This window comes from Hemiscyllium ocellatum, chromosome 8 (assembly GCF_020745735.1).
Source record: "Hemiscyllium ocellatum isolate sHemOce1 chromosome 8, sHemOce1.pat.X.cur, whole genome shotgun sequence".
In the NCBI taxonomy this organism is placed as follows: Eukaryota; Metazoa; Chordata; class Chondrichthyes; order Orectolobiformes; family Hemiscylliidae; genus Hemiscyllium; species Hemiscyllium ocellatum.
In genome coordinates this window covers 74,977,642-74,990,420 of record NC_083408.1, presented here as the reverse complement: position 1 = coordinate 74,990,420, position 12,779 = coordinate 74,977,642, and positions in this window count along the sequence as shown.

Genomic DNA, 12,779 nt, shown 5'->3' with positions numbered 1-12,779 from the left:
GATGGGTATATGAATAAGAAGGGTTTGGAGAGATATGGGCCGGATGCTGGCAAATGGGACTAGATTGAGTTGGGATATCTGGTTGGCATGGACAAGTTGGACCAGAAGGATGTGTTTCCGTGCTATACATCTCTATGATTTTATGACTCTTAGTCACAATGGTCCACTGAACTATCATCAATGTTGTATCTGGCACCATGTGTAGCCTGTATTCAGTGTATTGTTTGGGAAAATAAGATATTTTTGTTTTTAGAAACTAACTCTTAGATGAAAGCAGGCAAAGAGACAAGTGTCACCCTGGCATCATGATTAGCTGCCCATGGTCATTGGCCAAGAGCTTTAGACAGGTGATTGAAACAATATAGACTGCCAGCCCCCATGAAAAGAAACATTTAGCAGGGGTAGGTGGGGAAAGAGAGGAAGGGGTGATCCAGGGGAGGAGCCATGATCTTTTTGGGAGATGTCCCAGAATTCCCTTAAATCAGTCCAAGGGAAGAACAAAGACTGTTGCGGCCAATCCCAGGGTTGTGAACAAGCTCCTTCTGGAGTCCATTCACAAGTTGATTGTATGCAGGTTGGAACACAATGCAGGACAATATAAAGCAATTATTCACAAGTACAGGAATATTTTGGGTGTTTAAAAATGTACGCTGGTTTGGGATTGTGTTTGTAAATGTCAGCTTTCATAAATCGGATGTTGGTAAATCAGAGACCTCATGCATTATTGAAGACTACCACCATAGATGAACACTCCACCATCCTGAAACTGTCAGAGTCCACTGCTTATGCTCCTCCATTGTAGAGCATGGCTGGGGATTGGTAAAATGTTCTTGTCTGTGACAAGTCATAATTTCTCTTTTTGTATCTAATTAAGCAATGCATCTTAATAAACTGCTGCTCCATTACAAATTCAATATATTATCTGAAAATCACTTACAAATAGTTGACTGCCTATGTTTGATAATTGTGATCATAAACATCCCCTCAAAACATCACAGAAGGAGTACCAGGACATACCTAAAATCAAGATTCTAATCTTATCAAGTTACAACACAGGTCCACAGATATGCTAAACAGCAGAGGCTGCATGTTGTGGATGTAGTTAAATTAGTGATCCCATAACTAATGGATCAGATCAAATTTCTGCTGCATTGAGTTATAAATGGCGATTAAACACCTAATGGTGAAGGATGCTTCCTAAACACCTCTATCCTTGATGAATGCTGAACCCTGGCATGAGTACAAAAGATAAAGCAGTGATGATCATTCAGAAGTGTTGAGTGGATGGTCTGACTTAGCCTCCTTATGCTGGAATTTAGTCAATGCAATTTACTGAATGTGTTATCAAGAAACAGTTGGCCTGCTGTCATTCCTGAAAAGGCCACCAGATTCCAAGAACATTCCAGCCGTGAGGCTGAAAAATTGTGCTTCAGAATGAACCGTATTCGGAGCCAGCCTCTTCCAGTGCAGATACAACACTGGCATGTACTTCACAAAGTGGAGAATTGTCCATCCTCAAAAACAAAACAGAATTAATCCAATTTGTTCAATTACCATTCAATCAGTCTACTTCCAATGATCAAACATTTTGTAAATAATCTGAACTTTAGCTAATTTAAGTAAATTGAGACAAAATGCAAAAATACCTTTTCCAACACCCTTGTGCTGATAAACCTTAATACTGTACTGTACTAGTATCAGATTTTTCACACATTTTGGCATAAAGTGCAACTGCCTCACTTTCCACACACTGTAACTTATCTGTTCATTCATTTTAACATGACATATTCTGCATATAAGACCACAATGCTGCAAATAGTCTGCTCTTTAATTTATTGGAAAATATGTCAGGAGTTTATGATTAGGTTTCCACTTTGCACAACATTCTCATCAGATTTCCAAAGCTGCTTGTAGTGATATAGTTTAACACTCTGCTGCAACAACAGCTAACTGTTTGAGTCAGCACAACATTATTTAATAAACCTTTCAAGACTAAATCCTCTGAATCCAATAGTGTGACAGCTAAGGGAGCTAACATTTCATTCTGAAACACAGATAAAAGGGTGATATTGGGTACATAATATAATGTTATCATCTCTCAGTTAACTGAGATTACTGGTTGCAACCCTGTATCTGACTTCTAAATTGAGATTTAACTAGTTGGTGCAGTGCAACATCATTGACACTCAATATCATTTCCATCTAATCCCTGAAGTTAAGAAGTATTAAGTGGGATAAAGATGAATTTTGCAATGGAAAATGACAGGAACACAATCACATTGTGAAAACTTTTCACTGAAGCCCTAACCTACAAGGATTACATTGTACCTTTTAGCTCCCAAACATAGTAAATTTAAACTAAATGTGAGGTTTAAGTCCTACTCAATAGCAGCCGGATTACCCATTCCTTAGTATCTTAACAGAACAGCTGTTTTGGAGTGATAGCTCGCCTTTGTAAACAGATCAAAGGTGATTCCCTCTCACTTCTCTTTGTTGCTCAATTATTGCATATGTCTCTTTTGGCTCATGTTTTCTGATTAACTGTGCGTTCATTTTTGTAAATTTTTCTCATGCCACATGTTTGTACAATGTCAGTGCAGCCTTGAGCCGAGGTTCAAGCAGATTTTCAGCAGGGTCCAGCATGACTTGTTCAGTTTTTGCTTTTCTCCTTTGGGCCTCTGCTCACATCATCACCCAGCAGCCCAAGTGAAATCAGAAACACATCACTAACAGTGGAATGACACTGCAGTTGAAGATATTGTCAGGTCCTTGTGGATGTCTGATCTGAATCATCAAACCCTACAGCACGAAAGCAGGCCCTTTGACCCATTGAGTTCACACCAACTCTCCAAAGAGCATCCAAATCAGACCTACACCCATCCCCATTACCCCACATTTCCATGGCTAATGCACCTAACCTGTACATCCCTGGAAATTATAGGCAATTTAACATGGCCAATCTACCTAATCTACACATCTTCAGACTGTGAGAAGAAACTGATGCATCTGACGGAAACCCACATCGACACAGGGACAACATGCAACATCACACAGACAGTTCCCCCAAAGCTGGAATTGAATGTACATTCCTGAGGCTGTCGGGCAACAGTGTTAACCACTGGTTCACTATGCCACCAAGAAATGTCAGTAGAGATTTTACATAATGTGTACTTCACATTCAATGGAGAACATGCTTATTACTATTCTTGCTGATAATGCCAACATACTGAAAAGAATTCAGACCGAGTTTATAAATCAAACTTTAAAATAACATTAGTCAAGCACTTATGGTTAGAAACTAAAGAATTAAAAATCATTGACTGGCAAATGGACACAGTCCCTTTAACTGTGTTTTACACAGTTTCAAAATGTAGAGCACTAACTCTAAGTAAGACTTCAATAATGTGAAAAGATTTATAATTCATCACATTTGTTCTAGAAACCAATAGCCTATATTAATCTTGACATTCCGTGACCTATAGCTGGGTTAGAATTTAATAACAACTGGCCTTGGGCATACTCTGGTAGGAAACAGGTCCCATTGCTGAAATCAGCTACAAGATTATCCAACAAATCAGACTGGGAAATCTATGGTTCCCACAATCTGTGACCTTTGACCTGCTCAGTATATATGGGAGAAGCCTGAAAATAAATAGCCTATTGCTTTTTCTGTTAAAAATGCATCAGTCACCAATAACCAAGGTATCAAGCGCATGCAATAGCAAGAGATTAACACCCTCTTTTTGTTTATTTGTTCTCAGGCTGTGAGTGTTGCTGGCTAGGTTAGCATTTATTGCCCATCTCTAACTGACCTTGAGAAACTGGCAGTGAGTCATGAGCATGAATTGTGAACCCACAATGCTGTTAGGAAGGCAGTTCCAGTATTTGATGCAGCAACAGTGAAATAACAATGATATCGTTCTAAATCAGGATGACATATTATTTGGAGAGGAATTGCATGTGTTGGTGAACCCCTGCATCTGCTACTTTAGTCATTCTTAGTGGTAGAGGTCAGGGGTTTGGAAGGTGTTACGCTAAGGAGTCTTGGTCAGTTACTGTCATGCACATTGTAGATGACACTCACTGCTTCCTCTGTGTGCCACATGGAGGTACGGATAGTCAAGGTGGTATAGTACATCTCTTCGTTTTGTTATTTTAATAAGAACAGAAAATGTTACTATTTCATCCCTGCTTTTTCTAACATTTCTGCTATTTAAACTCAAACTAAATTTTTCTTTAACTCATTAAGGTGTCTGCAGGAAGCTGATTGAGCACTCTTCAAAATGGGCTAAACGTTTTTACTGCTTGCTCTCAGCTCTTGTCTATATCAGATCCCCTTTTAACAGGCTGAATGGACAGTCTAGCAGGGTGAGAGGAAAGATTTGTGTTGTTTTCACACTTTCTCCTTCCTTGTTCTGGATTACTGCTAGTTCTTTACTTCCTTCCTACTGCAATAATGAAATTGTTTTGTCATTCCCATTCTCCTTTAATTCCATAATTTTATTTTTTCCCAAATTCTCTGTGTCAATGACAAGGAAGAACTTGCATTAAAATAAGTAAAAAATATTGAATAGCTTCTACATTTGGCGGATGAACTTATGAGATTTACACTTGGCGAGTTGAAAATATACCTCCGTGTTTGAAAGTCATTTCAGATGCAAAAAAGAACAATATGATGACTGTCCCATCTGATATCCCTACAATTATATTCAATATTTTAAATAGTTTTTAGTATTAAGTCAACAAAATTCTCCAACTCAGGGAATTAACCCTTTTTTAGTTCAACCCATTTCTTGTTTTATATTAACAAAATATGCATTATAAAAAAAAATCTCCAGGCTGTAGGTGGAAGCTTCACATTACTAAAGCTAATACTTTACTGAATAAAATATTAACTGTTTGACGGAGTCAACTCCCTTTTATTCCTGATGAAGGGCTTTTGCCCGAAACTTAGATCTCGCTGCACTTTGGATGCTGCCTGAACTGCTGTGCTCTTCCAGCACCACTAATCCAGAATCTGGTTTCCAGCATCTGCAGTCATTGTTTTTAACCTCAATTTAAAACAAACTTGATTCTTTTTGGATTTAGCTGGTAAAGTTTTGGTCACCATCTAAACTATGAGAACAGATACTGGAAAGGCAGGAATTGAATTTAAATGATTAAATGATACTAAAAGCACTGATGCAATAATATTTATAAGAGGTACATTTATGTGTCCATATGACAGCCTTCATCTGCTTTGTAGATATGATAATTCAGGTTTTGCTTCTAGTTGATGTTATCAATACACTTCAAAATGCAAGAAGTTTACTTTAGCCACCTCACATTTTTGTAGGCAATTTAAAAAGTGCAAGTTTTTGTGTTTTCAACTTTTTGCACTGTAGTGAACTTTTTTTAAATTTTCAAACATAGAAAGCTTTGAAATTTGCAGCGGTAAACATTGCATTCATTGTTTTGCAGGAACAAAGTATGATTTGCTCGTCTCTAAAAGACGTGCCGGCTTCCTGTTGCTAAGTGAGGAATATTTATTTTGAAATTGTTCTTTGCATAGAAGTGAAATGCTAAAACTAAATTAGTACCAAGCACCATTGATCTCTCTAATATTAAACATGTTGTTTCAAATCTGAATCCTGTGCTAAGTTCAATAATAATAACTGTACTACATAACCTGGTGAAATAACCAATTAGTGCATTGAATGCTCTGAATTGGGCTGTATGAGCAAATAATTAATTTGCAGTTACAATAAAATGTTTTTGGAAATAATAATTTCATGGATTCAAGGGCACATATGCATTATTGCTTTGGAAAATTCAGAATTAACTCTAAAACACCAACCACACCAAACAATTCATATTTTTGTAGCATTTTTAACACATTAGTTACAACAGGAGTGTTATAAAATCAAATATGACTGAGACTGATATTAGGTCAGGTCTCTTAAAGGAGGCAGAGATGATTAGTGATTTCAAAAGAAAATTGGATAGGTGCATTAAGGAAAGATATTTGTGGGGGTGGTATGGGGTGGCAGGATTGTCTGGATTGCTGCCAAAATGATCGGCCAAATGGCCTTTTTATTTATTCTTTCTATGGAATGTGACCATAAGTCTAGCAATTGTTGCTGATCCTTAATTTGCCTTGAACTCTGAGGCTTGTGAGACCATCTCAGGGGACAGTGAAGAGTCAACCACATTGCTATTGATCTGGAGTCACATGTAGATCAGAATGAGTAAAAAGTACAAGTTTTCTTTCCCTGACACTCATCAGTGGGCTAGATGGGTATTTTGTAACAATCACTTTGTGATTTCCCACTACTAAAACTAGGTTTCAATTCCAGAATTAATGACTGAAGGTAAATTCCTCAGCTACCTTGGTGGGATTTGAATCTACGCTCCTGGGCCTCTAGATTCCTAACCCACTTAGTGTATAGCTACCACACCAACATTTCCCCATCTCTGACTGTAAATAAATCCATGAGTCAAAAGAAGGTAGAATTTAATGATTGCAGATATCTCAGGGAGTGGTGGGCTTGGAGGCAATTATGGAGATTAGAAGTTAGGAAGACTATATTAGGATTTGAAAACAAGGATGAGAAATGATGGTCAAGATATTGACTGGAATGCAGTGTGGGTCAGTGAGCCTTGGGTTTAGAGGGGATTAGAACTTGTTGTGAGTTATGATATGGGCTTTAGGTGAACCTCATGTTGATGTAGGACTGAGTGTGGGACATCAGCCAGGAAAAGGCTGGAATAGTAAAATCAAGAGGTAGCCAATGAACTGAGAATGAAGTTGGGTGATGATAAAAGATTAGAAATAATGAAGGCACAAATTTGTGATTGGATACTTTTAGGGTTGAATATATCACCAAAACTGTGAATAGATAAATTAATCAAGTTGCTGCAAGTGTGGAGCAATCCCAGCTTCATTCATTGTCTGTCTGAGATGGCAAATGTCATCAGTGGCTCCTGAACTTGCTTAGCTTAGTATTCATGACAAACATAGTATTGGCTGGTGTGGACCTTGATTTTATTGTGCGTGTTTGGCCAGAGAGCACATTCCTTGCTATCCTTAAACTTAATCCATTTTCTGGGTTGTTGCATGAGCATTAGCATCTCTACTCCTGTTCTCCTTCAGGATAATGACTTTATTTGCTCTGAACAACATGCCATCATGGGCTATCAACTCATCTCCCTATGGCCAATATGCTGTTGTAGCAACAGGAATGTCCTTGATGCTCTTTGTCATTCTTTTATCACTACATTTTGCAACTTTCAGATTTGCATCTTGTTGGATAGTTTGCTTGATTTGAGCAAGACACTTGTCTGTTGGATTCAGTGTCTTTAATGGTTTGATAACTTGTAGAACATGACAACGTTCCATTGAATCAGGAAGATTTCATCTTCGGTTTTTGTATTCTCCACTTTCTCTTGATAGCATGTCTGGAATGTGCATCTGCTTCCCTTGCTTTTAGTGTAACATCCAGATGATGTCTCTGCAACCGTAGTGACGTTTTTTGTAGATATCATGGTCAGATTAAGCTGACACTTAGATTCTTTCAAGACAGTTTTGATGAAAATGGTCACAAACAAATGTGATGAATCCAACAAATCATTGTGGTGCTTTTCTATCTGTCGGGTCACTGCATCACTGCTGCATGCCTCACCTTTTTGGGTTCCATGCAGAAACATTTTAGCTGCGAGTACATGACCCATGTTCTTGGCCTCAGCATCTTCATTTGTTATTTTTTCTTGTTCAGCTTCGGGTTCACGTGACGAGATCTGTCTAGCAGTTGTACTCGATGTTGACGTGATCAGCAATGGCTTCCTCCACTGTGTCTCAACATATGCATTTAGCTGTAGCTCCCAAAAAGCATCCAGGATATGAGTGGAAAGCTGCAGCTTTCATCCAGATTCACTTGCCAGTAACCATCCTTTGCATCCAAGACTTTTACCATTGCAAGTTATGGCAAAATTCCTTCAAAGGCTGGCATAGAGTACTGACATTTCTTCAGTGCTTTATTTAGATTTCTTTTGGGCCAATGCATGTTCTAAGCTTATCGGCATGTTTCACTTCTACCATGTTGCTCATTCATTCTGTATGAGTCATAATTTTCATGATTATTCCCTTATTTTCCAGCTCTTCAATGTTATCAAGTGGGTTGCCTTTTCCTGGATAGTATCAAGCTTACTGCATGTTTTTGCGGCTGCATGCAACCAGGCAAGTGAGGAATATTTCATCACACTCAAGTTGCGCCTTGTAGATGGTGCACAAACTTTGGGAAGTCAGGCAGTGAATTACTCACTACAGAATTCATAGCCACTGACTTGTTCTTGTGGCCACTGTATTTATAATGCTTGTCTTGTTCAATTTCTGGTCAACGGTAAACCCAGGATGATGATAGTAGGAAATTCAAAGTTGGTTTTGCCATCAAATGTTAAGGGATGATGATTAGATTCTCTCTTTTTGGAGATGGCCATTGCCTCGCATTTGTGTGATGTAATGTATTTGCCACATGTTAGCACCGAACCTGGATGTTGTCCAGGTCTTGCTGCATTTGGACATGGAATGCTTCTGTATGATGTATGAATGGTGCTGAACACCTTGCAATCATCAATGAACATCTATACTTCTGATCTTTCAAAGGGTGGAAGGTCATTGATCAAGCAGCTGAAGATGGTTTGGTTTAGGAAGTTATCCTGTGGAACACCTGCTTGGGTTAGCCCAGGATTACTTATTGACACCACCTTGACAAAAGAATGGACTGTTGTGCTTTCAAATGTTGGAGGTCATGATGCAGGACACTGTCATTTAAGTTCTACAGGAATGAATCAACCAACCAATTAATAGTGGGCAATGCAAGTCCAGTGGAATGGTAATTGCTGCTGGTTTGGTGTATTGGTGTGGTGTATACTTCAAAGTCCTGTTTGTTTTATCGAAGCAGCAAGCACACACCTTGGAAACTATGATGGTTCTTTTAGTTATATGGTAGAGTGCCTTGTGACACTTGTCAGCTGCTTTTTTCACAACTTTTAACAAAGATATTATCCATCAGAAAAAGTCTTGTCATCCATGAACCATTCATTTAATTGACTATCTACCCTGAAGGATCCTTTGTTGAGGAGGAAAACATCAGGGTAATTCTCAGTAACCTGATTTTCACATGAATAATTTTTTGTATTCAGCAACAAAAAAATCTGGACAAGTAAAGAGTGACAGTCCTTTTTGTTATCGAATTAGAGGAGGTTGATACTTTGAGCTCACAGTAGTCTATGGGTTCCATCTTATTGCAGTCTATAATTTGAGGCATGCAGTAATGTGGTGAAATTGGGTGGCCTTATCAGGCTGCTGCCTGTTGTAATGCTAAACTGGATGTTTTTTCCAGGATCCCTAGAGACTGTACCAGTTACTTGATGAATACATAGCTGTATGGTACAATGGCTGATATTGCCCACATTTATGCTTGACATAAATCTCTATCATGAATGTTGAGTGCTATTGTCACTTTCACAAAAGCACCCAGGCAATGATCTTGGCAGGTGGTCTTCATGTGTATTCTAGCACAAATCAGATCTTTCATTGCCTCTTTCATTGATCACCCTTCTCTTGCAGATAGTCTCTCGTGAAGTCATCATACAATCTGGCTTGTAAGTTACTTGGGAAAGCATATGATCATATATGGCACAACATCCTGAAACAATGTCTCCTGCCCTTTTCTCTATTTTTGCACTACTCCTCTTTTTCCCTGTGCCTGCTAAAGCCAGTGAAAGCATTCAGAAATGGGAATTAATGAGAAGCAGCATTCTGATCAACACAAGAATCGTCTGAGCAGATCCTGTGAATAGGAATCATTGAACTGCTTTCCCAGTTTTTCCTTCCATCTGTGGAGCACATTGTGCACGTTTGTGTGTATTTATGTGCACGTGTGTATTTGTGTGTGGGCACGTGTATGTGTGTCCATAGAAAGTTCATAATGAGATTCGATTTTTAATGACTGCTTTATATTTTGACAGTTCATAATTGTTTACCTGTAGCACGAATCTAGTCACCAGTAATAAATAATAATTCTTGGTAATTATAGAAGCCTGGTCCGTGCTTTTTGTCAACCTGGGTCTCAGAGAGATTGGGGAATATTGCATATTTTAAAAAAAAAGATCTTTAGCTTCTTTGACAACTCCAGGAATAGTTGAGCTTGATTTCTAGGATTATCCCAATGAGTATTCACAATAATACTGATTCATTTGAGGAAACAAGTTTGAGAATTAATTTGCAACATCCTGTCAGACACAAACACAGCTGTTAAAATGAATACATCTGGCTAATGTCCGCACTTCTCAGCAATAATAAATGGATACGATATTAATGTGCTACTTTTAACTATATTTTTCTATGTTTGGTTTGTATCCTGTTCCCTAGTGTTTTAACGTAGCTTTTGTTTTGTATGCACTCTGAACATGAAATTGATGTGATCTTGTGATACTAAAAAGATCCAATATTCTGTTGATGTGAAAGCCTTCCATAACAACAGATTTAATGATACCAGGAGATGATGTGATCAACATTTCAGGAACACCAGATCAAAGCTACTTAATAGTTCAGCTGCAGAGTCAACTTGCATGTTGCTCCATATTGTATGTGGGGAACATCAACCGTCTGTGTTTTATTGATCAATTTTATGTCTTGCTATTTCTGTACTGAATAATGATTCCTAAAACAAAGGTTCAAACCTTTCTGTCTAATGCTAGCTGATTCTGCACGATGATAGTGTGTCACTGACAGTCTGCAACACAACATATTCATGGGGAGGCATTGATATAGTGGTATTATTGTTAGACTATTCATCCGAACAACCTGATAATGTTCTAGGGGCATAGATTCAAGTCTTTCCGTGGCAGATAGTGGAATTTGAAATCAATAAATATCTGGAATTAGGAACCTAATGACGACTATGAAACAATTGTCAATTGTTGGAAAAACCCATCTAGTTTACTAATGTCCTTTAGTGAAGGCAACTGCCATTCTTACCTGGTCTGGTCTACATATGACTTCAGACCCACAGCAATGCGGTTGACTCTTAACTGCCCTTTGGGCAATTAAGGATAGGCAAGAAGTGTTGGCCTAGCCAACACATCTCTTGGCTGAATAAAAGAAATTGAGGGAATCAGTTCATGGTGCCACAAATTGATGGGCTATTGGGTCTCATGGGCTTTTCTCTCACAATAAGTTCTCAATTGAGACATGAGTACTGGTTGACAGTGGCAGGCTGAACTGAGTCTGGCAGAAATGGAGGATAAGCAGAAAGAGGTAGATACAAGTGGCAGGTGAGGTAAAATGTCTCAGGTTGGGCCCACATGATTTTATGTTAAGAAAGAGGCAATGAGAAAATTAGTCAGGGTCAACATCACTTTGTTTTTAAATCACACTGGCCACTTTTATTTTTTAAGACCCTAGGATAAAATCCATCAGGATCTCAGAACTTGTCATCCTTCAGCTACAACAATTTGCTCAGTATCATTTCCTCAGTAATGTAATATTCTTGAGTTCCTGCCGTTTTCTGATTTATAGCTATTTTCTGGAATGTTACTTATGTCTGTCATAGTGTAGACTGAAGCAAAAGACGTGTTTAATTCACCTGCCATTTCATTATTTATTTTCAAGAGTCAGTTTTATTGGACTAACAACTGCTTTATTAGATTCTTTTCTAACTATCCATAGAAACGTTTACTTTTTTTGTATATATCCAGCTAGCTTTCTCTTGTATTTTATTTTTTTCCCTCCTTGTTAACCTTTTTGTCTTTTTAAAAAAAAATCTGTCAAATCTTTCAATTTGCTGACCAGCTTTGCACAATTGTATATTTTCACTTTAAGTTTGGTATTTCCTTTGCATTTTTTAGATTGTCACAGATGGAGGCCCCTCTCTTGGAATTTTCTTTCTCTTTGAATTTTTTTGTGCGTTTCCCTAAATGCTAGTTCCTGTTTAAGTGCCACTTTAGGTTGGAGATTCCACATTCAATTTTAAAGAATGAATTACTTCAGCATTGTCATGTTTTCTTGGGACTAAATTCATTGGTATTCCATTATTGACAGGTTCAAATTGTTCCTTCTCCTTCTAACTTCCCTTTTCTCCTGACTTGCACCCTCTTATCTCTACTCTTCCACCTTGTTGACTCAACCTTTCCCCAGCTTGTGGACTCCTGCTTCTCCTATCTTCCAGTTTCTTTGTTTGCTCCCCATCATTTGATGACAACTCCTTTTACCCAACCCACAGCAACCAGCCCCTTTCCCCTAAACTCTGTGCAATCTTCTCCTTTCCCCATCATCACCTTGCAATCTGCTCCTTTTTTGTCAACCTTCATAGCTTCCTTCTGCACCTCCAACTCCTTGCAGTCGCAGCTATACCCCCATGTTCTTGCAGCTTTCTCCTTTCCCCCACCATGTATTGTTGCCTCCTTCTTTCACCCACCTTTTTCTGCCCCCTGAAGGCTTAGTTCCAGAAAAGCCCAGCAACCCACAGACTCTGGTTCTGAGCTCAGCAATTCTTGGGACCTGGACCCATTTTCACAGCCTTAAGACCCAGACCTGAACAATCTGAGGCCCAATCACATGTTTAGTAATCCCTGAGACTCAGTTTCACACTTGATAACTTGGGTCATAGAGTCATAGAGATGTACAGCATGGACACAGATCCTTCTGTCCAACTTGTCAATGCTGACGATATCCTAGATATCCTGACCTAATCTAATCCCATTTGCCAGCATTTGGCCCATATCCCTCTAAACCCTTC